A 26,690-nucleotide genomic window follows, 5' to 3' on the forward strand; every position below is an offset into this window, starting at 1 on the left:
CATCCTCCTGGTTTGGAAGACACATTGTTGGAGGAGTTCAGTTTCATCACAGTGAAGTTCTTGCCCCCTAATACCACACTTCTCATCCAGCCTATGGACCAGAATGTCATTTCAAACTTCTAGAAACTGTACACAAAAGCAATGTTTCAAAGGTGCTTTGAGGTGACATCAGATACAGAATTGTCCTTAAGAGAGTTCTGGAAAAAACATTTCAACATTCTTAACTGCATTAGCTTCATAGATAAGACTTGGTAGGGAGTGACATCCAGGACCTTGACATCTGCCTGGAATAAATTATGACCAGGATGTTTCCTTAAGAGAGATATTGAAGGGTTTGAGTCTTCCTCTGATGACTCTACAAATGTGGTGCACTCAGTTGTTGATTTGGGGACATCTATGGGTTTGGAGGTGAATGGTGAGGATGTGGAAGAGTTAGTGGATGACTATAGTGAAGAACTCACCATTGAAGAGCTGCAAGACCTTCCACTAGAAGTGCTACGAACAGAAGATGAAGACGTTGCTTCAGATGAAGAGGGAGAGACAGGGAAGAATGTGCCTTCTTCAGAGATTAAGGACATCTTCTCCATGTGATGTAAGGTTCAGGGGTTTATGGAAAAAAAAATCCCCCTACAAAGCTGTTGCAATCTGTGTCTGCAACTTCTTTAATGATAATGTCTTGCCCCATTTTAGGCAAATCTTAAAGAGACGGCAGAGAGAGTCGTCTTTAGACAACTTTCTTGTGCATCATAAGTCCACTGACTCTGAACTGGCCCTACTGTCAAAAGACCAAGAAGCAAAGTGACCTCAGATAGAACCTTGCCTACGGTCCTTATGGAGGGGGATTCCCTTTCCAAACAATGATACAGTACAGTACTGTATCTGTAAATGCCATGTTTAATGTTAGCATTTAAAGATTAGGATTAGTCTTTTATATTCAGGCTATTCCACTTGTTATTGCTTTTACTATTAAACATCTTTATTCTTTATAAAATGTGTTTTTGGTCTTTTTTTGGAGTATCTAAATTGCGTGAATTTGATTTACATTGATTCCTATGGAAATGATTGATTTGGTTTTTATCGGTTTCGGCTTTCATCGATTGTTTTCGGATGGATTATCGACAAAAACTGAGGTAACACTGTAAATTAATCCAATCGGTAAACAGTGTAACAAAAAAAACCTGAAAAAACCCTGAATTATGTTTTTTTTTTTTTTGCTGCCATATCATGACAATAAGATGCAATGCAAGGCAATCAAAACATCGCATCTTTGCAAAATGGTATCAGTAAAATCATCAGCTTAGCATGCAATAAATACACCATCACACAGCCCCAGATCCCAGAAAATGAAATCGTTATGGGTCTCGGAAAATGGTGCCAAAAGAAAAATATTTTTTCATGTGCAAATTTTGAATTTTGTTTAGCAATTAAATGAAAGAAAAACTTCACATGTTTGATATGTACAGGTACGTACTCATACTGATCTGGAGAATCAATCTGCCAGATCCCTTTTACCATATACAGTTAGGGCTAGAAATATTTGGACAGTGACTGAATCTTCGTGATTTGGCCTCTGCATGCTGCTATTTTTGGTTTAAAATGAAACAAGTGAGATGTAATCGAAGTGGAAACTTTCTGGTTTAATTAAAGGGGTTGGACAAAAATATCCTGTGAAACGTTTAGGAATTGAAACCATTTTTCTACAAAAACTGAAAAGTAATTGAACAAATTAACTTTACCATAAAAAATGTTTATTTTTAATTCTTTCTGGAGCATCCTTCACCAGGAATGACTGCTTGAAGTCTGGAAGCTATGGCTGTCACTAAACGTTGGGTTTCCTCCTTTGTGATGCTTTGCTGGCCTTTACAGCAGCTGACTTCAGTTGTTGCTTGTTTGTGGGTCTTTCCGCCTTAAGTTTTGTGCTAAGTATGTGAAATGCAGCTCGATGACATTGAGATCTGGTGATTGTTGACTCAGCCATTGAAGAATATTCCACTTCTTTGGCTTAAAAAACTCCTGTGTTGCTTTTGCACTATATTTTGGGTCATTGTTTATCTGTCCTGTGAAGCGTCATCCAATCAGCCTTGCTGAATTTGCTTGCATTTGAGCAGAAGGTATAGTCCTGTACCCTTCAGAATTCAGCCGCCTGCTTCAGTCTTCTGTCACATCATGAATAAACACTAGTGACCCAGGGCCATTGGAAGCCATGCATGCCCGGCCATCACACTGCCTCCACCATGTTTTACAGAGAATGTAATGTGCTTTGGATCATGATCCATTACAAGCCTTCTCCATACCTTCTTTTTCTCATGATTCTTGTACAGGTTGATCTTAGCTTCATCTGTGCATATGTCGCGGGCGGTGAAGGATGCCGCTGCGCTGCGCTTGCTAACGCTCGGTTCCGCCGCTGATGCGATGGCTGCTTGGTGGCTCGAGCGGTGGGCGCTCCTCGCCCGTGAGTGAAAGGGGGTAGTTTGGATTGGGGATTTGGTCCATGACGCCACCCACGGGTTGCGGTGAGGTTGGGCACCACCGCTGCTGGTGACGGGGATCCCGGGAGCGATGGCAGGGAGCAGCTGGGATGTTGTTTTCCCCCTCCGTGGGTAGGGGTTGGTGGTCCCGGGGCCCGGTGGGATGACGGGGAGGCAGGGTTGGATGGGTGCAGGGTCGCTTGGACTGCGCAGCGCCGTGCCAAACGGCACGGTAGTACTCACTCAGCCACAAAGGTACGCAAAGTCTCTGGTAAACCAAACGGCTGGATGGACAGGTCCCGCAGCCGGCTGCTGTGGCTTCTCCTGGACGGTTAGTGGTGGCTGGCTTTCCCTGCACCCTTGTGTATATTCGGTCCCGATGGATTCCCACCGGTAACCCGCTCCCCAGCGTGTGTATGTGCCGGAGGAGCCCTTTCGCCCGCAGGCTCTGGCCCTTGGAACTCTAGCTGTGGCAGCTGTATTTCCTTCTGTTGGTTGGACGGTTGCCTTCAATCGGGTCTTGGCTGTTCGGAAATCCCTGGGGTTCCGGTCACTGACGGATTTGACCTCTAATGGCGACTCCAAGCCTGGTCGGGGTCCGTAGGCCCTGCCTGTGTGTGCTGGCTTCACTTTGCTCCCCGGTTCGGTACCGGCGGGCCACCGTCCGTCCCCGGTCCTATGGTTCCGCGTTGATCTGCCTCTCCTGCAGATGGCCACCACCGTCTGCCAACCTTGCTCTTAGTGCCCGGGCCACACACCCGGACACGGTCAGTTTGCTTTGCTCCTATCACTTCCTTAACTGAACTCTACTTCTCCTTCACTGATCTTATTTCCTTTTCCCGCCTCCAGGACTGTGAACTCCTCAGTGGGTGGGGCCAACTGCCTGGCTCCACCCCACCTGGTGTGGACATCAGCCCCTGGAGGGAGGCAACAAGGATTTTGTGTCTGGCTGATGTGCCTGTCTCAGGGTGGGGGTGTGTGTTGTAGTACCTGTGATGACCTGACTAGTCCAGGGCGCCACACATACAATGCTTTTCCAGAACTGGGCTGGCTTCTTTAGATGCTTTTTGACAAAGTCTAATCTAGCCTTTCTATTTTTAAGGTTGATTAATGGTTTGCACCTTTTGATGACCCTGTGTATTTGCACTCAAGATCTCTTCTCTTTATGGTAGACTTAGATACTGAAACACCTACTTTCTTGAGAGTGTTTTTCACTTGGGTGGATGTTGTGAAGGGGTTCCTTCACTAAGGAAAGGATTCTGTGATCATCCATCACTATTGTCTTCCTTGGACATCCAGCCCTCCTTGAGTTCCCATGGTCTCCAGTGTGCTCCAGACCTTTTAACAGCTTAATTGATAGCTTAATGAGGGAATAGCCCACACAGCGCATTAAAGAGCTTTTGAAATAATTGTCCAACTACTTTTGGTCCCTATAAAAAGAGGCAGCTATATGTTAAAGAACTGTAATTCCTAAACCCTTACTCTAATTAGCATGTGAATACTGTCAAATTAAAGCTGAGAATATGCACTTAAAAACACATATTGATTACTTAACTGTAATTGAAAAATTGAAAAAGTTTTGGTAAACAGATAAAATGCTAGAATTTGTGTCACTGTCCAAATATTTCTGGACCTAACTGTAGTCAAAGGGGTTAATAAAAAAAAAACAATTGTGGAATTGCATTTTTTTGCATTTTGAATTTTTTTCCATTGTCTAGTACACTATATGGTAAAATAATGGTTGCAATCAAAAGTACAACTTGTCCAACAAAAAACAAGCCCTCATACAGCTATGTTGACAGAAAACTAAAAACGTTATTGGTCTTGGAAGAAGGGGGGGGGGGGAAACGAAAACAAAAAATGGAAAATTTCCAGTTGGTGAAGTGGTTAAGGGAATAACGTAAAAGTATCATCAATATTGACTTAATCCTAATTTCTCTGTCAGGGAAGCTTCAGGGTCACCCCTCTTTTGAAAAGTGTGGCCTTGTCGCCAATCAGTACTGTGCATCTGGAGAGAATGCATCAGCTCAGCTCACTTGTGTCTTCTTTTCGATATACTATCATGGGGTCTCCTAAAGGAATCAGTATTCGTTCTTCTTTAGCTATAAGCCTACTCCATTACTTACACGTCTGTCCTGGTACAGTTACAGGCGCCAACTGCTGGGCTTTTATATATAGTAGTTGCACCACAACTGTCACCTGACCTGGTGTCTCCCTTTTTCTTCTCCCTATGGGACGTTTACTTCTCTCTTTAGTTCCTATTATTATTCTTCGCGCGTTCCCAAGTTTTACTGACTTTGGTTAGCAGATGGCTACGTCTACTTGCAGACATGTTAAATACTGCTGCGTGAGTCTTTTCACTTCTGCATCCTGTTACAGGCATGTAAAAGGTTAAACTGTTGCCATTGAAGCTAGCTCCAATTGCAGCAGTTATTCTTGGTGCCAGCTATAATACATAGTTGACACCCACATTGTATGCAACTACTTAGCCTGCTCCATAGTGTAATTATGCTCATCCAGGGCGGCAGGGTGGCTGAGTGGTTAGCACTGCAGTCTTGCAGCACTGGGGTCCTGGGTTCAAATCCCACCAAGGACACTATCTGCAAGGAGCTTGTATGTTCTCCCCGTGTTTGCGTGGGTTTCCTCCGGGTACTCTGGTTTCCTCCCACACTCTAAAGACATACAGATAGGGACTCTAGATTGTGAGCCCCAATGGGGACAGTATTGCTAATGTATGTAAAGTGCTATGGAATTAATAGCGCTATATAAATGAATAAAATTATTATTATTATTATTATCTACCATCCATGTTTAAACTTCCTGATGCGCTAGATTGTGCCTCCCACCTCTTTCAACCCTTGTGGTGATGAACAGGTTGCACAGGCAGTATGTCCTCCACTGTTAAGTCCTACATTAAGGCCCCTTTCACACGTCAGTGATTCTGGTACGTTTGTGCTTTTTTTTAAACGTACCAGAATCACTGACATACGCAGACCCATTATAATGAATGGGTCTGCTCACACGTCAGTGATTTTTCACTGCACGTGTCTCCGTGCGGCGTACCCGCGTGTGCGTGATTGCCGCACGGAGACATGTCCATTTTTTTCTGGCATCACTGATGTCCCACGGACCACGTAGTGGTGTGGTCTGTGAAACACGTGCCAGAAAAAAACGTGCATTTAAAATAATAAACATTTTTACTCACCCGGCTTCAGCCGCGCTCTCTGCAGCCCGTGCAGCTTGCTGCTTCTGAGCCGGCTGATTACTGTCGCGCATATTAATGATGCACGACACAGCCGACCCGGAAGCAGCTACTGCGAGGGTCAGCGCCGGCCGGATGCTGCACCGCGGGAGCGATCAGCACCATGGAGAGCTGATTTCTAAGTGCAATCACGGGCCACGGAGAACGGAGTCCGGATTACACTTAGACAACCCACGTGTGCCGTGATTCACGGCACACGCAGGGACATGTGCGTGTTTTACACGCCAGTGAAAAACGTCTGTGTTTTTCACTGACGTGTGAAACGGGCCTAAGTAAAAGAGTTGCTTGTGATACTACAGTAGTTATGGTTATGGATATAATGTATGTTAATGTGTTGATGTGACTTGAACAAAAAGTCTCTAGCTTCGATCCTACTGAGATTTAGATGAGGATTGTATCTGCGCTTGAAGTTTAATTAAAGAATCAAATACACATATTAGAGTGCCGTCACTCTGTAAGTGAATTTGGGAATCTCAGTGGTTAGTCCAAGGGATTCACCTGTTTTGGAATAATTATTTGTTCTGATGTGAAACAGTTATTTTATATTTCAATATAGCTGAGCGGCATCAATTATATTATCCACAAATTACTGGTTAACAAGTCCTACATGTTCACAAATTGGATGTTTCATTTGAGAGTAGCTATAGATATTTGATTCTCTGAACATAATTTTAAAGTTTCATATAAAGGAATTGACTTTACCTTACAGTTTCAGATCCAATTGTGGCTGCTGTGAGCAAGCCTCATTTTTCAACTCTGACGTGTCACTTTGTGGTAATAACTTTGGAATGCTTCTACATTTCCTAGTGGTTCTGAGATTGTGTTTGTGGCGCCCCTGTGGTTAGGCGCTACAGGGGAATGCAGCACCTTAACATCAAGGTGCAGTGCTCATCGGTCACAGGTGAAAGAGAGAAGAAATGCAGAGTCTTATATTAGATTGAGTAACATTGACTCAGCAGCCCCTACCTTCATATTCCTGGGACTGTTTATATAGTAGGTTCATAGGTGGGTGGAGCCTGGCTGAGCGTGAGACGCGACGTGGTTGCCAGGATGACTGGGTGACAGTTAGTAAGTTAACAGTCAGTCAGTCAAAAAGGAGTGACAAGAAGAGATGAGAGTAAATTGATGACTGAAAGAAGGGCTAGAAATAACATAGGCCCGACGTCCTGAGCGAGGGTACCCCAAAAGAAAAGAAAGACACTGGAAAAGATGTAACCCAGACGGAAAGGGGACACTTTAGGTCTGGCGAGAGCCGCCTGAAGAGTTCAAGTCGACACCGGTATAATGGGACCGAGGAGGTTTGTCAGGTTTATCCCCAAAACCATTGACCCTTATCCTGGGATCCTAAATAAGAGGTGTCCCGGTACCCATCAAGAGTCTGACTACTAACCCCAAGCCGAGTTCACGATGCTGTTGCGGGATAGATAAAGAAATCGTGTAGAGAAGGGCTAGAAATAACATAGGCCCGACGTCCTGAGCGAGGGTATCCCAAAAGAAAAGAAAGACACTGGAAAAGGGGTAACCCAGACGGAAAGGGGATGCTTTAGGTCTGGCGAGAGCCGCCTGAAGAGTTCAAGTCGACACCGGTATAACGGGACCGAGGAGGTTTGTCAGGTTTATCCCCAAAACCATTGACCGTTAACCTGGGATCCTAAATAAGAGGAGTCCCGGTACCCATCAAGAGTCTGACTACTAACCCCAAGCCGAGTTCATTACGCTGTTGCGGGATAGATAAACAAATCGTGCAGCATCAGACCCCTGGGAAAACCAGTGACGAGACTAAGGAGTGGGTTAAAGAGGGAGTCACTGAGCCCTCAGAGCAGAGACCGAGAAAGAAACAAAGAAAGGTTACCTCAGAGAGAGACTCTGTCATCAAATCTCCTCCGATCTTGGGACCATTGGCCTTCTGGTAACCGAACTGTTCCTGCTGTGAACTGTGCAAAATAAACCAGATGCTAGTAAAAAGGACTTGTTTAAGCTGATGTGGACTCGGTGTGTCATCTCTCCGCCGTTCTACAGGACTCTTCAGAGAAGAAGGCAGCCATCACCGCTCGGTCACTTCCCTCCTGGTCAGCGACCCGCCACCATGAGGTAAGAAATCTCCACCTGTGGGGAGCTGAGAGCTGCCATCACCATCGCCTCAGAGGTCGGCCGCGGGCAGCGCTGGTATATCCCGCTTACCAGACACCACAGGTGGCATCACGTATATCCCCAAAATCATCCCTGAACCCCCTTCCACAGCCGCAGAGTGAGTGCCCAGGGCACGAAGCCGGGACCGACCACCGTAGTCCCGGCACCAGAGTACCCCTACCGAAAACCCTGATGGTCGACTCAATTGGCGTCACGAACAGGATCGTACTTAAAAACCAACAATGTGTGCCTAAAAAGACTTTATTGGCTATGTAAAGTGTGCACAGAACCGACATAGTCATTGTAATTAAACGGCGTTGCTCATTGGTTTGAAATAGGCAGGTCTGTCTATGCAAAAGCCTTGTGTGTGCTGAACTTTGACTGTATCTAAAGGCTTTGCAAATAGCCGCAATTAACTAAGGGGGCACCACCATGAGTAATGACAAAGATTCCAGGGTCCCTGCAGAAGGAGGAGCCGCCGCGCCAGTAGCCTCAATATTGCCAATAACCTTGCCGTATGTGCCCGGAGCAAAATGGCTGCCAATCTATGAAGGGAAACCAGGCACTCTGGCAGCTTTTAAGAGGAAAATATGTGCGGTGCTGGATATGTATGCTATGACCGGGAAACAGCGAGCCGCTATGGTGCTGGAACAATTAATCGGTGCAGCAGAGCTGGAGGTGGAGTCATGGAAAGATACTGACAGAGACTCCGTAGAAAATGTATTTGCCAAGTTAAAAGCTGCTTTTGAGAAACGCACCCAGGCTGAGTTGAGGATGATATTCTACCAATGTGAACAAGGGCCAAAGGAAACCATCAGAGATTATGCCTTACGTTTACAGGTAGCACTCCGGTCCTTAAAGCAAGTGGATCCAGCAAGTGTGGACGACGAGGATAAAATGCTTGCCGAACAGTTCATAGCTGGCTTGAGGTCAGAAGTCAGTTGTCAGCAGGTGCATATGTGGGTCTTAGATCACCCTGATGTTGACTTTGATGCTATAAAAGATAGAGCAATAACAGTATTACAGTACAAGTTGCCGGCCAAGTCAGTGGACCCATCCTGGCAGGTTGATACTTCTCCCGCCGGCATAACAAATGCTTCCAAAGATTTGGTAAAAGTTGTAAAGGTGGCTGAGACATCAAGCAGAGAGGATGATATGCGCAACCAAGTACAGCAGCTGACTAAAAAGATGGACTTTGTGTTAACATTATTGCAGAACCAGCCAGGGTCACAACTACCTAGTAAAATACAGTTGGCTGATTCTCCTGAGGATGTTCCTTGGATGAAGAAAAGGCACATGTCGCCCGTGGAGGGGACCAACAAGTCGTGCCGTTCAGGGGACCAACACACCATTCCAACGCAGAGCCATGGACCACACGGATTCTTCAGGACAACCCGTCTACCTTCGTTGTAACAAGCCAGGCCATTTCGCAAGAGGATGTCTTTTAAACCGGCGATTCCTGGGGCCCAGGGCCGAGCCTCAGGAATAAGACAGTCGGCCCCAAAAGACTGGCGTAGTCGGTACGTGGGAGGCCACCCGTACCTTAATATTACACTAGAAGGAATCCCCATGTCAGTTCTTTTGGACACTGGGTCACAAGTAACCACCATCCCACATACATTGTACAAACACTATTGGTCTGATGACGATTTTAGACCCCCAGATTCTAGTTTAGTTATACTAGCAGCCAATGGACTACCACTAAACCAGGTTGGGTGTAGGGAAGTCACATTAAAACTGGGGAGAGTAGAGTTAAAAGACCAAGGATTATGTGTGGTAGAAGATGACCCTAACAACAAATGCCCCTCCATGGTACTTGGAACAAATGTAATTGAAAACTGCCTTGGGGAAGTATTGTTTTTGCTCCGACAGATTGCTGTGACTGCTGATCATGGACAGAGGAGAGTGCTACATCGTAAGATTCGAGTCCTGACACACAGACAACAGGTAAATCTGTCTGGAGGGGAAATTGGCAGTGAACGGGTTACAGACCAATTTCCTATTATGTTACCACCTAAAAGTGAAATGATGATCTGGTGTCGAGCAGCTATCGGTCTTAGAGGAAAGGAATACCAGGCAGTTGAAGAACCGGTATACTCAGAGCACAGACCTACGCTGCTGACAGCCAGAGGGGTGGTGGATGTACACAAAGGAAGAGTACCAATTCGTATCATAAACTGTGGGGAAGAGGAAGTAAAATTACCCAGGTACGCTACAGTAGCAAAGCTGTACACTGTCTCTGACAGCCAAATACAGGCGATAAAGCCTTTGCCCCCGTCAAATCAAGCGGAGAACAACAACATCAAGGGACAGCTGGAGGAATGGTGTCAGCAGTTACATGTAGGGACTGATACCACCCCTTCCTATCAAAAACATGGAATCTATCGGGTAGTACGAGAATTCGAACAGGTGTTTAGTAAGCATCCGTTAGACTTTGGGAAGGTCAAAGGGGTACGTCATCACATATCCACAGGGAATCATCCCCCAATTAGACTGAGACCTAGACCTGTGCCACCAAAACACTACCAGTGTGCAAAAGACATGCTGAGGTACATGAGAGAGGCAGGGGTTATAAGAGATAGTTGTAGCTCCTGGGCAGCCCCCTTAGTCCTAGTTAGAAAAAAGATGGCACTATGAGGATGTGTGTGTATTACAGGGAAATAAATAAGATCACTCACAAAGATGCTTACCCGTTACCCTGTATAGAGGAGTCTCTTGCTGCATTGAGGACTGCTAATTATTTTTCTACATTAGATCTCACTAGTGGATATTGGCAGGTCTCCGTGGCAGAGGAAGACCGAGAGAAGACGGCATTTACAACACCAATGGGCCTATGTGAATTTAATAGGATGCCGTTCGGATTATGTAATGCACCAGGAACATTTCAAAGGCTCATGGAATGTTGCCTGGGACACAAGAACTTTGAGACCGTACTTTTGTACCTAGACAATGTAATCGTATACTCCAAGACCTATGAAGATCACCTGGAACACTTGGCTGAGGTATTTGCATCTCTAGCAAAATTTGGAATGAAACTTAAACCATCAAAATGTCACCTGCTGAAACCAAAAGTCCAATATCTTGGACATGTAGTTAGCACAGATGGAATAGCACCAGATCCAGAGAAGATAAGAGCTATCCAAGATTGGCAGAGACCAACCACCGTCAGAGAAGTACGCCAGTTCCTGGGTTTGGTAGGATATTACCGGAGATTTATAAGGGGCTATACAAAAATGGCAGCACCTTTACAAGACCCACTGGTAGGCCAAACTAAACGAAAAAGGTCAGAACCGTCATTGGTATGGAGTAAAGAGCAAGAAGATTCCTTCCAACAGATGAAGACAGCTCTGACTGGTGAGGAAATATTGGCATATCCTGATTATAACCTACCATTTGTCCTGTATACCGACGCAAGTAATGTAGGCCTAGGAGCAGTATTATCTCAGGTACAAGATGGAAAAGAAAGGGTAATTTCTTATTGTAGCAGGAAACTTCGACCCACCGAAAGAAATTGTAGTTCTTTTAAGTTGGAGTTTTTGACCTTGGTCTGGGCCATAACGGAAAGGTTTAAACATTATCTGGCTGCTTCAAAATTCGTCGCCTATATGGATAACAACCCATTGACGCATCTGGACACTGCAAAACTCGGTGCACTGGAGCAACGCTGGATGGCCAGATTGTCAAATTTTGATTTTATCATCAAGTACAGGACAGGCCGTAAAAATGCCAATGCTGATGCCCTGTCTAGGAATCCTCAGGCATATCTACCAGGATCAGAAGTAGAGGAGTAGAGGAGGATAACTTGGAGGAAGTAGAACTCCCAGCTTTCCATAAGAACAGAAAATGGGAAGTGACAGAGGCTGTTATCTATCACAACCAGCAGAATATAGCATTGAACCCGTTGCCTAACTATAATTGGAAAGAAACCCAAGATAGTGATCTGGCAGTGAGCCTAGTGAAAAAGCTAGTAACTAGTGATGAGCGAGCATGCTTGTAACTACTCGGTACTCGCACGAGTATCGCTGTACTCGGGCTGCTCGGCGGGGACCGAGTAATCTCGCGATACTCGTGCTGTACTCGTGGTCTTCATTTCTGCATGTTGGCGCTCTTTTGAGAGCCAGCCCTCATGCAGGGATTGGCTGGCAGACCACTGCAATGCCACAGCCCTGTTAGTTGTGGAATTGCAGTGATTGGCCGGCCTGCACAGCGTGACCGAGCCTTTATATCGGCCGGCGCGCTGTGCTCTGCTCACAGCTATCCAGACTGTCAGTGCAGGGAGAGTGTCGCTGATTCAGGGAAAGCTTTGCGGCCCTTTATAGCTTTTTCAGTTGCAGGGCTGCAAACAGTGTGACCAAAAGTCCTTCTCAGGACTATTCTAGTTGTATACAGGCAGGCAGGGTATAGCCAGGTCGGAGTACAGTAGCAGAGTCCTTCTCAGGACTATTGTTGCTATATACAGGCAGGGTATAGCCAGGTCTGAATACAGGCTAGTGACCAAAAGAGTCCTTGTCAGGACTATTGTACCAGTATACAGGCAGGCAGGCAGGCAGGGTAGTGGTGACCGTATACCAGCCTTCATCATATCTGGGGCTGGTGTACACAGTGTAAAACAGTCCAGATAGTGTCTGACTTGTCTGTAATTGTCGCTCCCCAAAAAAACCTGTTAGGTTCTTATTGCGTCCGTGCTTGGTTTTTAAAACCGCACGTGTGTGCCTGTTGGTGGCAGCGTACAGGTGCACTTGTGTGCAATTTCCAGAAACTTTGATATAACGCACAAGTAGTGAATATACACGTCAGCAGTGCACAGCATTGCAAAATGCGCAAGGGCATTGGCAAGGAACAAGGAAGTGGACGTGATGGTGGTGCAGGCAGAGGCCGAGGTCGTGGGCAAGCTCTAATTTCGCCACAACAAAGGGCCACATCTAGTCGCTCGCACGTCCTGTCCCAAATTCTTGGGGACCGCAGCAGTACACCGCTCTTGAACCAAGACCAGTGTCAACAGGCTGTTAGTTGGATAGCAGATAATGCTTCCAGTCAGATTGGCACCACCACAAACACTCTGTCTTCCACACGGTCAAGTGTCAGTAGCCGTGATACTGCACCGCACATTTCTGAACCTGATCCTCCTTCCTACCACCAGGCTGAGTACACGTCCTCCTCGGACATTAATGATCCCACACTTGGACACTCGGAAGAGCTGTTCACGTTTCCATTCACACATTCTGGCCTCTCGCCAGCTCATATTGAAGTGGGTCATGAGGAGATCGTCTGTACAGATGGCCAAATATTTGAGCAGCCACGTTCTCACGAAGTTGGCAACGTGTCTCAACAAGTGGTGGACGATGATGAGACACAATTGTCAGGAAGTCAGGAGGAGGAGCAGGGTGCGGAAGAGGAAGACGACGTGGTGGATGATCCAGTAACTGACCCAACCTGGCAGGAGGATATGCAGAGCGAGGACAGCAGTGCACAGGGGGAGGGAGGCGTAGCATCACAACAGGCAGTAAGAAGCAGGGTGGTGGCCCCAGGCAGAAGTCAGGCAACCGTTCCCCGGAACAACACGACGACACAAGGTGCCTGTACAAATGTTAGGTCTTCCCGAGTCTGGCAGTTTTTTAAGTTGGATCCAGATGATTCAAAAAAAGCCATTTGCAACACCTGCCGTGCCAGCATCAGCAGGGGTACCAAAACTAGCAGCCTGACCACCACCAGCATGATCAGGCACATGTCAGCCAAGCACCCGACTTTGTGGGAAGTACAACAGAGTCGAGGAGCAGTGCTTGCTGATGTCACTGCTACGTCTTCGCTGGTTGTGCATGCGAGCCAATCCCCTGTCCATGCTGCCTGCGAACAAGCCTCCTCCACTCTTGCACCTGCAGTTGCCTACGCAGAAAGAACACCATCATCAAGCACGTCCTTGTCCCAGCGCAGCGTTCAGTTATCCATTCAGCAAACCTTTGAATGCAGGCGCAAATACACTGCCAACACCCCACATGCCACAGTTCTAAATGCTAACATTTCGCGACTGCTTGCGCTGGAAATGTTGCCTTTTAGGCTGGTGGAGACAGAAGCATTCCGTGACCTGATGGCGGCAGCTGTCCCACGTTACTCGGTCCCCAGCCGCCACTATTTCTCCCGGTGTGCCGTCCCCGCGTTGCATAACCACGTGTCACAAAACATCACACGTGCCCTGAACAACGCTGTTTCACCCAAGGTCCACCTAACCACAGACACGTGGACAAGTGCTTGTGGGTAAGGCCGCTACATCTCGTTGACGGCACACTGGGTTAATATTGTGGAAGCTGGGACCCAGTCTGAGCGAGGGACGGAACACGTCCTTCCCACACCAAGGTTTGCAGGCCCTACCTCAGTCAGTGTTTCACCCACACTCTACAGCTCCGGAATGTCATGCTCTTCAGCCTCCTCCTCCTCCTGCGCATCCTCATCCACTGTACCCTCCACACCAGTCACAAGCTGGAAGCACTGCAGCACTGCCTCGGCGAAGCGGCAACAGGCTGTGCTGAAGCTAATCTGCATAGGTGACAAACCCCACAATGCAGAAGAGCTGTGGACAGCTCTGAAACAGCAGACAGATCACTGGCTCACACCTCTGAACCTAAAGCCAGGAAAGGTCGTGTGTGACAATGGCCGGAACCTGGTGGCGGCTTTGAGGCGAGGCCAGCTGACACATGTTCCATGCGTGGCCCATGTGCTCAACCTCGTGGTTCAGCGGTTTCTAAAGTCATACCCAGAGCTGTCTGATCTGCTGGTAAAAGTTCGCCGCCTGTCTGCACATTTTCGAAAGTCACCTACTGCTTCAGCCGGCCTTGCCGGCTTTCAGCGCAGTTTGCATCTTCCGGCTCACAGACTGGTGTGTGATGTCCCCACGCGTTGGAATTCAACTCTGCACATGTTGGTCAGGATATGTGAGCAGAAGAGGGCAGTTGTTGAGTACCTGCATCACCTAAGCCGTCGGGAAATGGGTCAAACTCCACACATAACACCTGAGGAGTGGAGATGGATGTCAGACCTATGTACCATCCTCCAAAACTTTGAGGACTCCACCAAGATGGTGAGTGGTGATGACGCCATTATTAGCGTCACCATACCGCTACTCTGCCTTCTAAAACGGTCTCTGCTGAAAAACAAACATGATGCATTGCAGGCGGAGCGCGATGAGTTGCAGCAAGAAACAGTAGTGGGTGTGGGTGATAACACACAGCCCAGCCTTGTCTCATCACAACATGCAGTGGAGGACTATGACGAGGAGGAGGATGAAGACATGGAGCAACTCTCCGGCCAAATTGAGGATATGACATGCACACCAGTCATATCCTCGGTTCAGCGTGGCTGGCCAGAGGACAGGGTAGATGAGGAGGAGGAGGAGGAGGAGGACAGCATGTTCAGTCATCTTGTTGGTCAGGCTACTGAAGTCCTGGCTGTTAAGAGTCTGGCGCACATGGCTGACTTTATGGTAAGCTGCCTGTCTCGTGACCCTCGCGTTAAGAACATCTTGGCCGACAATCATTACTGGTTGGTAACACTGTTAGACCCACGCTACAAGGAGAACTTTTTGTCTCTTATTCCCGTGGAGGAGAGGTCAACCAAAATGCAGCAGTTCCGGAAGGCCATACTCACGGAAGTAGGCAAAGCATTCCCCTCACAAAACGCTAGCGGCATAGGTCAGGAATCAGTGGACAACCGAGGCGTACAGCCGAGAGAGGCACAAGTCCAATCCGCCAGAGGTAGGGGAACAGTCTTTAAGATGTGGGACAGTTTTCTCAGCCCCTCACGTACCACAGCCCCTGAGGTGCGGGGTAGTGCCACAAGAAATCCTAAGTTTGCCCAGATGCTGAAGGAGTACCTTGCAGATCGAACAACTGTACTCCGACATTCCTCTGTGCCTTACAATTATTGGGTATCCAAGCTGGACACGTGGCATGAATTGGCTCTCTACGCCTTGGAAGTCCTGGCCTGCCCTGCTGCTAGCGTTTTGTCAGAGCGTGTTTTTAGTGCCGCAGGTGGAATCATTACAGATAAACGCACCCGCCTGTCAACTGAAAATGCTGACAGGCTGACTCTGATCAAGATGAACAAGGGTTGGATTGGGCCAGACTTCACCACACCACCAGCAAATGAGAGCGGAATTTAAAGTTTGCCATGTACCTCCACTCACCCATGGGTACAGACTTCTGGACTTTGGATAATCGCTGGACTGCTCCTCCTTCTCCTCATGCGCCACCATGATGATGACCGTTACAAATTGCAATACTTAGGCCTTTGTTTCAGGTATACCCCCAGTGGTAAATTTTTTCGCCCATTCTTTGCAGAATGGACATTACAACGACAGGAGACCCACTCCTTTGCAATGGGAACAATGTTTTGAGGCCCTCATGCACGTCTCTACCCAGGGACAACGTGGAGCCTCCCAATTTTTGGCTGCCCTGCCTAAGGGCTATACTATAATACACCCACTTCCTTAAAATGGACACTTAATGTTTTGAGGCCCTCATGCACGTCTCTACCCAGGGACAACGTGGAGCCTCCCAATTTTTGGCTGCCCTGCCTAAGGGCTATACTATAATACACCCACTTCCTTAAAATGGACACTTAATGTTTTGAGGCCCTCATGCACGTCTCTACCCAGGGACAACGTGGAGCCTCCCAATTTTTGGCTGCCCTGCCTAAGGGCTATACTATAATACACCCACTTCCTTAAAATGGACACTTAATGTTTTGAGGCCCTCATGCACGTCTCTACCCAGGGACAACGTGGAGCCTCCCAATTTTTGGCTGCCCTGGCAAAGGGCTATACTACAATAGACCCACTTCCTTCCAATGGGCACTTCAGGTTTACAGGCCATCATGCACGTCTCTATCCAGGGACAACGTGGAGCCTCCCAATTTTTGGCTGCCCTGGCAAAGGGCTATACTAAAATAGACCCACTTCCTTACAATGGGCACTTCAGGTTTACAGGCCATCATGCACGTCTCTATCCAGGGACAATGTGGAGCCTCCCAATTTTTGGCTGCCCTGCCTAAGGGCTATACTATAATAGACCCACTTCCTTACAATGGGCACTTCAGGTTTACAGGCCATCATGCACGTCTCTATCCAGGGACAATGTGGAGCCTCCCAATTTTTGGCTGCCCTGCCTAAGGGCTATACTACAATAGACCCACTTCCTTCCAATGGGCACTTCAGGTTTACAGGCCATCATGCACGTCTCTATCCAGGGACAATGTGGAGCCTCCCAATTTTTGGCTGCCCTGCCTAAGGGCTATACTACAATAGACCCACTTCCTTACAATGGGCACTTCAGGTTTACAGGCCCTCATGCACGTCTGTATGCAGGGGCATTGGTGAACCTCACAATTTTGGACTGCCCTGGCAAAGGAAAATACTACAAAGACTCACTTCCTCAAAATGGGCACATTAGACTCAAGAGGCCTTCATGTACGTCTCTTCTCAGGGACATTGGAGTGCCACACAATGTTTTCACGTAAAATCTTTCATGTATTAATCTCAAAAAGTAACATACACCAGCTCTATCTCACTATTGGGTATGTGCCCTTAACATTTCTGCCATGAAAAATCATTTTGGGGTCATTTTGGAAGGTTTTCTGGTGAGTCCGTAAAAATGGCGTGAAACGCGGACAAAATTGTTCACAGCTGTGACTTTTGAGTGATAAATGCTTCAAGGGGTCTTCCCCATGCTGTTGCCATGTCATTTGAGCACTCTTCTGAGACTTTTGTGACATTTTTAGGGTTTCTACATGCTGCCGGGGGGTCATTTCACAAAAATACTCGGGTCTCCCATAGGATAACATTGGGCTCGTTGCTCGGCCCGAGTACACGAGTATCTTGGGAGGCTCGGCCCGAGCTTCGAGCACCCGAGCTTTTTAGTACTCGCTCATCACTACTAGTAACCTAACCAAGCTGCAAACTTGACAAAGATTCCCCACTAGAGGCCAAGCAATTGTGGAAAGAAAGAAGCAGGTTATTTATCCATCAAGATAAACTGTGCAGAAGATATATTAATCCTAGTACACATGAGATGGTTTAGCAAATTGTGGTTCCAAAAAGAGATACCCAAATGGTGTTAGATATGTATCAAAATCAATCAGGACATTTTGGATGGAAGAAGTTGGAGATCCTGTGACGTGAAAGATTTTACTGGATTGGCATGAGATCTACTACAGAGAAATGGTGTAGAGATTGTGGACCATGCTCATTAAGAAGAAAAGACCGTAACAGTCAGAAGGCACCACTACAGTCCATCATTACCAAACAGCCATTAGAGCTGGTAGTCCTTGATCACGTCAAGCTCATACCCAGCAGATCCGGTTATACTTATGCTCTTACATGGTGGACCACTATTCCAGGTTCTTAGTAGTAGCTCCAGTGAAGGACTTAACGTCTCGAACAGTGGCAAAAACATTCCAAGCCTATTTCTGCAGACCACATGGATATCCAGAACGGCTATTAACAGATCAAAGCCCGACTTTTGAGTCTGAACTATTTCAAGAATTCTGTAAATTATACGGATGCAAGAAAATTCGCACTACGCCTTATCATCCTCAGACTAATGGCATGTGTGAGAAAATGAATCACATTGTGATAGAGCTGCTAAAAACTCTGCCCTTGGAGGAACGGAACAGCTGGCCAGAGAAGTTACCAGATCTAGTTGACATGTATAACAACATTCCAGTAAGCTCAACAAATTGCACCCCTGCATACCTTATGAGAGGAAGACCAGGAAAATTGCCGGTGGATTTGGAGATGGACATAATAGTTCCTGAAGAAAATACCTCAGGTGCAGATTGGGAAGTAAAAAGAAAAGAGCAATGTCAGAAAATACAGAAATGTGTTGAGAGAAGCCTGGAAAAATCAAAGAAAAAAAATTTAACAAAAGTGCTCAAGGAACACCCTTACTACCAGGTGAATTAGTCTTAAAGAGAAAAAGATGACTGCATAAGTTAGATGAGAGGCAGAACCCTACACTGTACAACCATCAAACTTCAACAACCAGAAAACCTGTTTGATTAGCAAAGACAAAGGTGAAATAACAGCAATGGTGTCCAGGGATTATTTAAAGAAATACTCTCAACAGCTGCCACCAGTAGAGAGAATTCCTCTTCAGAGAAAAGAAGAGAAAGAAAGAATAGTCAAGACAATTTTAGGAGAACTTCCTGCAGATTGGCCGCAAGTAGATGGCGTATACTTGATACCGATGGTGACTTTTCCACAACCCAGTGAAAAGCCCAGAGAAGAAGAACCACCCGTTGTAATGGAATCAGAGATTTCAGCAGTCGGTGGATCTGCCATTTCCACTAGGAGAGTAAGTAGACCCTCAAGTATACCAATTTTACGCAGGTCAACACGTATTAACTTTGGCTGTCCACCGCTTAGATACAGAAAATAAAATGTACAAAAGTGGAATAGTTGAATAGGTAGATAGTATTAATATATAAAAGGGGTAAAGGAAGTTTGCATAATGCTGTATAGGGGCCAGGAAGGTGACTCACCACACTTAGAACTCTTAAACTAAAGCACTCGTAACTGTTGATATATTTTTCTTTGTGTTGATGCACTTTAAGCGAAGACCGAGCCACAGGACTTGGTGTGGCAAAAGTTTCTTTAACAGCTTACGGCCAATGGACTAATGCTGTATGAGCTGGTGACCTATCTTATTCAATTTTTGTAGTTTTTATTTTTAAGACTCTTAAGAAAAAAAAAGTAGAGTAAATATTACAAACATGTTATGGTTAAATTATAAGAAACTGTTTAGCTTAACCCAAACCTTGTTGCCACACTCAGGGACGAGTGTGATTAACTAAGGGGGTATGTGGCGCCCCTGTGGTTAGGCGCTACAGGGGAATGCAGCACCTTAACATCAAGGAGCAGTGCTCTTTGGTCACAGGTGAAAGAGAGAAGAAATGCAGTCTTATATTAGATTGAGTAGCATTGACTCAGCAGCCCCTACCTTCATATTCCTGGGACTGTTTATATAGTAGGTCCATAGGTGGGTGGAGCCTGGCTGAGCGTGAGACGCGACGTGGTTGCCAGGACGACTGGGTGACAGTTAGTGAGTTAACAGTCAGTCAGTCAGTAAGGAGTGACAAGAAGAGATGAGAGTAAATTGATGACTGAAAGAAGGGCTAGAAATAACATAGGCCCGATGTCCTGAGCGAGGGTACCCCAAAAGAAAAGAAAGACACTGGAAAAGGGGTAACCCAGACGGAAAGGGGATGCTTTAGGTCTGGCGAGAGCCGGCTGAAGAGTTCAGTTCTAAACCGGTATATTGGGACCGAGGAGGTTTGTCAGGTTTATCCCCAAAACCATTGACCGTTAACCTGGGATCCTAAATAAGAGGAGTCCCGGTACCCATCAAGAGTCTGACTACTAACCCCAAGCCGAGTTCATGACGCTGTTGCGGGATAGATAAAGAAATCGTGCAGCATCAGACCCCTGGGAAAACCAGTGATGAGACTAAGGAGTGGGTTAAAGAGGGAGTCACAGAGCCCTCAGAGCAGAGACCGAGAAAGAAACAAAGAAAGGTTACCTCAGAGAGAGACTCTGTCATCAAATCTCCTCCGATCTTGGGACCATTGGCCTTCTGGTAACCGAACTGTTGCTGCTGTGAACTGTGCAAAATAAACCAGATGCTAGTAAAAAGGACTTGTTTAAGCTGATGTGGACTCGGTGTGTCATCTCTCTGCCGTTCTACAGGACCCTTCAGAGAAGAAGGCAGCCATCACCGCTCGGTCGCTTCCCTCCTGGTCAGCGACCCGCCACCATGAGGTAAGAAATCTCCACCTGTGGGGAGCTGAGAGATCTTAAGCTGCCGTCACCATCGCCTCAGAGGTCGGCCGTGGGCAGCGCTGGTATATCCCGATTACCCGAAACCACAGGTGGCGTCATGTATATCCCCAAAATCATCCCTGAATCCCATTCCACAGCTGCAGAGTGAGCGCCCAGGGCACGAAGCCGGGACCGACCACCTGTGATAACGCCATTGAGAGTAAAGTATCCGTAGTCCCGGTGCCAGAGTACCCCTACCGAAAACCCTGATGGTCGACTCATGTTCTTGTGACACATTGTACTTTGTTTTAGTGGTAAATTTAGTCCAATCTTAGAGATGATGGAATTGTAATATTAACTCTGACCAGGTTCTGCAAATGTAAAAAAAAATGATTTGCGGTAAATAAATTCACTATGAATTGCAGGTACTCTAATTATCTTCAAAAGATGTGAATCCATCCATGCGATGACTCATGCCCATGTGACCATGTGGGAGAAGCCAGGCAGGAGCTGCCATTCAGGGATGATGTGCCGGAGGAAGAAGTGTCCGGTGAGGGGGTGTGGGGTGAGGGAGGGGGGGATAAGTGGGGGAGGGGGGGTGTGCAGGATGAGTGGGACATGGGGAGGGGGGGTGTGCAGGATGAGTGGGACATGGGGAGGGGGGGTGTGCAGGGCTAGTGGGACATGGGAAGAGGGGTGTGTGCAGGGTGAGTGGGACATGGGGGTGTGTGTGTGCAGGGTGAGTGGCATATGGGGGGGTCCAGACTGTGACAGAGGGGTGTTAAGGGTTACAGGGTGTGTGGCACATGCGATTTCAGTATGTTTGAGAGAGGGGCAATATAATAATAATAATAATATACTGAAAAGAGTGTGTGCCGTGTGATTTGGGGGGTGCAGCCAGGGTGTGTGTAATTTGGGGGGTGCTGGGTGTGTGTGAGCCCCTGCTGCATGATGTGAGTGAAGTCCACACAGTAGCCATATATCAGTAATAGAGACTATGGAAAGAGTGATAGCAGCAGTCACAGAATGGGATGGGATTGGGAAAGCTGGGTGCTCAGGGAAAGAAGCTCTTTTCCTCCTAATCATCCATCTTTTCTATGGTCAGATAGATATCCATCTTGTCCTCAGCTTTCAGCTTTCCCATTCTTTGATATCAAGTGTCTTATCCTGTACCCTCAGTGTCAGTGTCATTATCCTGTACCCCCAGTGTCAGTGTCATTATCCTGTACCCCCAGTGTCAGTGTCATTATCCTGTACCCCCAGTGTCAGTGACATTACCCTATACCCCCAGTGTCATTATCCTGTACCCCCAGTGTCAGTGTCATTATCCTGTACCCCCAGTGTCAGTGACATTACCCTATACCCCCAGTGTCATTATCCTGTACCCCCAGTGTCAGTGTCATTATCCTGTACCCCCAGTGTCAGTGTCATTATCGTGTACCCCCAGTGTCAGTGTCATTATCTTGTACCCCCAGTGTCAGTGTCATTATCCTGTACCCCCAGTGTCAGTGACATTACCCTATACCCCCAGTGTCATTATCCTGTACCCCCAGTGTCAGTGTCATTATCCTGTACCAGCAGTGTCAGTGTCATTATCCTGTACCCCAGTGTCGGTGTCATTATCCTGTACCCCCAGTGTCATTATCCTGTACCCCAAGTGTCAGTGTCATTATCGTGTACCCCCAGTGTCAGTGTCATTATCTTGTACCCCCAGTGTCAGTGTCATTATCCTGTACCCCCAGTGTCAGTGACATTACCCTATACCCCCAGTGTCATTATCCTGTACCCCCAGTGTCAGTGTCATTATCCTGTACCAGCAGTGTCAGTGTCATTATCCTGTACCCCAGTGTCGGTGTCATTATCCTGTACCCCCAGTGTCATTATCCTGTACCCCCAATGTCAGTGTCATTATACTGTACCCCCAGTGTCAGTGTTATTATCTTAGGCTATATGTAATTACTCTTCAGGGGGCCTCTATATGTGATGATAGTACAGGAGGAGCTTCAATATAAATACTGTATATGTAAAAAAAAAAAAAAAGCCTGATCTGCCTATAGAGCAGTATTGTCAGAATACACAGGACTAGTGAAGGGTTTATCCAACATGTAAGACTAGTTTAGAAACTATAGTGAAGACAAATATTCACCAGAGTCTCCAAATGATAAAGTGTATTGGGTGGTAATGCTTCACACCTCCACATACTGACTCTTAGGGTATGTGCCCACGATCTGGACTCACTGTGTTCTGCATGGAGCGGGTCCTGACCTGCGGGGCCGCGAGTCTCATCCTCAGGAGACTGCAGCTGTCAGTACCCACAATCAGGCTTCAGTGCGCTGCGGTCTTTCGCTTGTGTTCTCCCTACGGAGGAGCATGCGATTACGCAACAAACAATTGACATGCTGCGGTCTAGAAAGAAGATTTGCAGGTCAGTGTTTGCGGCGGAAACAAGAATCACATTGGGCACGGGATTTCTAGAAATCCATCCACTGCTTGTGCTGTACAACGCAGCGTTTTGGATGCAGCTGCAGCATGCTACATCCAACATGCTGCAAACACTGATCGTGGAGGGCTGGGCACGCACCCTTACAGGGGATTTCCCTTCCCAGATAGATGGCGGCAAAGGGGGATTAATGTTAGTAGATGTTTCCATATGAAAATGCTGGATAACTTTCTGCTTCTCTTTGAATATATTTTGTCTGATGGACTCGGTGGTTTTCCTAGGACAAGGAATGTCCGTGTGTAAGAAAAACTGCGACTGACGGTAAATAACAGATTTGATTATTAACTACAATAAATAAGAGGTTACAAGAGATCCTGTGATACATGCAGGGCACAGCACAGGTCTCTTCTGTGCACTGTATAGTTTGCTAATAGGCGCACGTTATACTGAGAGAAGCCGAAAATGATCAAGTAATAAAAATGTTTATGGTAGCTATAGTGCGGGCCCCTAGAGGCAATTTCCCTGGTAGGCCCCTCACACCCCAGTCCGACCCTGCGTATATGTACATCTTTGGTTGCATCCCTCCCTTTGGTGTGGGCCTACACGCTGATCCCACATCTTTCTACACACATGTTAGCTGATCTGATTAGCGGACATATGCAGCTAACAAGTGAGGGTGAATTGGAAACGCGCCTGTTAACGTATTAGATCGTGCTGTCAAACTCTGAGAGCACAATCTAACAAGCGCAGGTGGGGATTGCACCATTCCCTGCCGCCATCGCCAGACCTGTGACACTATCAAAAGGCGTCGATGGGTTGACATGACAGCGAGGTGTCAGCTATCATGACTTACTTCCTGTAAGTGTAGATATTCACAGGAGATGATAGTCTGTGCTGTGCAGAGCTATGCATCATCACGGCTCTGTAAAGCACAAGCAATTAGACCGTACAGGTTTCAAGTCCCCTAAGGTGACTTGTAAAATCAATAAAAAGTGAAAAAAAAGTTTTTAAAAATATGAACCCCCCCCCCCCTCAGAAGTTCACCCTTTTTTTGTTTCATTGAAAATAAAACAATTTAAAAAAAATCTACATTGGTATTGCCATTTTCCGAAATGCCCAATCTATCAAAATCTAAAATAAATTAATCTGATTGCTAAACTGCATAATGAAAAAAAAACTCAAAACGCTAAGTGATAAAATTCAATAACAGGCTACAAAACAGCGCATATATACCAAAATGGTGTAATTTAAAATGTCAGCACAAGATGCAAAAATGAAGTCATCACACAGCCCCAGATCCTGAAAAATGAGAACATTACGGGTCTCGGAAAATGGAGACAAAAGTGCAATTCCTTCTTTCGACAAATTTCAGAATTTTTTTTCACCAAAACAAAATAAAACCCCAAAAACATTGTGGAATTGCACTTTTTTTTTACAATTTCACTTAACTTAGAATTTTTTTTTCCATTTTCTAGTGCAATCTGTGGCAGAATGAATGGTGTCGTTAAAAGTACAACTCATCCCACAAAAATCAAGCTTTTATATGGTTATATTGAAGAAAAAATAAAGTTAAGACTCTGGGAAGAAGGGGAGGAAAAAAACTAAAACAAAAAAACTGAAAATCGCCCAGTGGTGAAGGGGTTAAAAACCGAGATAAAAATGCACTGTGTGGACGTAACTTTAGCGTTCTTGAAAAAACAGCAGTTTGTCATTTCATTCAGGCAAAAAAAAAATAAATCCTGTGCATTAGTTTTATGAAATCAGATTGCTTTTGCTGGGACTGTAAATATCAGCTTTTAATTTGCATCAAACTCATTTAAAATACTGCCAGAAATAGCCAGTGTCTGAACATCTCCTTAATAGCTGGCCCACCGCTCACTGTATTTCCCCATTGTATATGACTACATTATATGACATAGTATAGGGCAGGAAAGTCAAACTCAAATACACAGAGGGTCAAAATTAAAAACTTGGACAATGTCGAGGACCAACCTAGCCTTCCATACAAAATAATGGGCCCCACAGAGACATCCATACAGAATAAACTCCTGGGAAAAGTAAAACTGGCTTAAGGGCCAGAATGTGTCATATGTTATATACATTTTTGTTGTACTCATGCAGCAGGCACAGTTTCACCTGTAGTCACTGAGGTCACAGTGCAAGGGCACAGAACAGAGACTGATTTAGAAGCAGCTGGGAGTGGTATCGTCACTCAGTTTATCTACGGTCATAGCTGGAGTGACTGTAGGTGAACTGACCTCTGGTGACCTTATTAAATTCACAGAGCAATATCTCCTGGCAGAAAACCATGGTTTTTTTCCCAAGAGATGCACACTGGTGCCGAAATTTGTGAACAGGTGCAAACGGAACATGAAATATACAGCTTCGCTCTGAGATGCTAAGGTATGTATTTGTGACGCCCTGGACCCCAGGGGTCACAGGTAACAACATCCACAACACACACACCCCCATTCCTTGTGAGGACACACCCGTCACCCGAAAGGGAGACCTGATGCCTCCCTCAGGGCCAGTAGGATACACCAGGTGGGCGGAGTCAGGCGGAAAGGCACGCCCACCGAGGAGACTACTGTCCTAAGGCAGGAAATACAGTTTAGTTTAGTCAAGTTGAGGAGTTGTAGAGTGACAGGAGGTGTAGAGGAGCAGAGCTGTCAGGGAGCCTGGGATCTCCGTAACGTCAGGCAGGCAGACGGTGGTGGCCGCCTGCAGGAGTACCGGTGTATGACCGGCTGAACCATAGGGACCGGGCCAGGGTTGGAGCCCGCCGGCCCTGAACCGGGGAGTCAACCGTTTACCGGAGCACCAGAAATCGGGTATTCACAAGGGACACAAGCAGCCGGCTGCGGGACCCGACCATACCCAAACTTTGGTTTACCAGTGACTCTGAGTGTGAATTAATAGTGAGTACACCAGTGCCATCCGGGCACAGCACCACACCGCAGTACGGCACCTTGCACCCCGACAACATCATCGCCCGTCCCACCGGGCCCCGGGACACACCGCCCCTACTCACGGAGGGTCTAACATCTAGGCTGCGCCTTCAACACCGATCCCGGGAGCCCCCTTCACTCCAGCTGCAGCAGTGGTGCATCCCGTCACCACAACCCGTGGGTGGTGTCACGACTCGTACAACGACAATGTGGCCCCCAGCTGCGAACCTCGTCCCACACCACCACCCCACTGCCTCCCCTTAACAGAGCGACGTGGCCCCCGGTCCGGAGGCGCTCGAGCCACCGACAACCTGAGCCCGGACCTCGAGCAGCTCAGCTCGGCAAAGTTAGCGGCTGAGCCCCTCTCAGGGTGGTATACATCGACTCTTCTGGCATCACGAACAGGATTGGGACAGTCCACTTACCTGTGGAAGTGCGCCTTAGAAGTTTCCGTCAGCGGCATCCTGCCGAAAAAGTTGAAGTTCCACCATCTTGGCGCAAAAGTTTCCCGCTCGAGTCATCTTCCTCGAGCAGTGAAGGCGCGAAGGTGAAGCCCCGCCCCCGAAGGAGAAGTGTTGGAAGAAAACCAAGGGGGAGGCGGGTGGAGAGGCTGCCTGATGTGACCAAGAAGATAAGG

Source organism: Anomaloglossus baeobatrachus, chromosome 7, assembly GCF_048569485.1.
Source record: "Anomaloglossus baeobatrachus isolate aAnoBae1 chromosome 7, aAnoBae1.hap1, whole genome shotgun sequence".
In the NCBI taxonomy this organism is placed as follows: Eukaryota; Metazoa; Chordata; class Amphibia; order Anura; family Aromobatidae; genus Anomaloglossus; species Anomaloglossus baeobatrachus.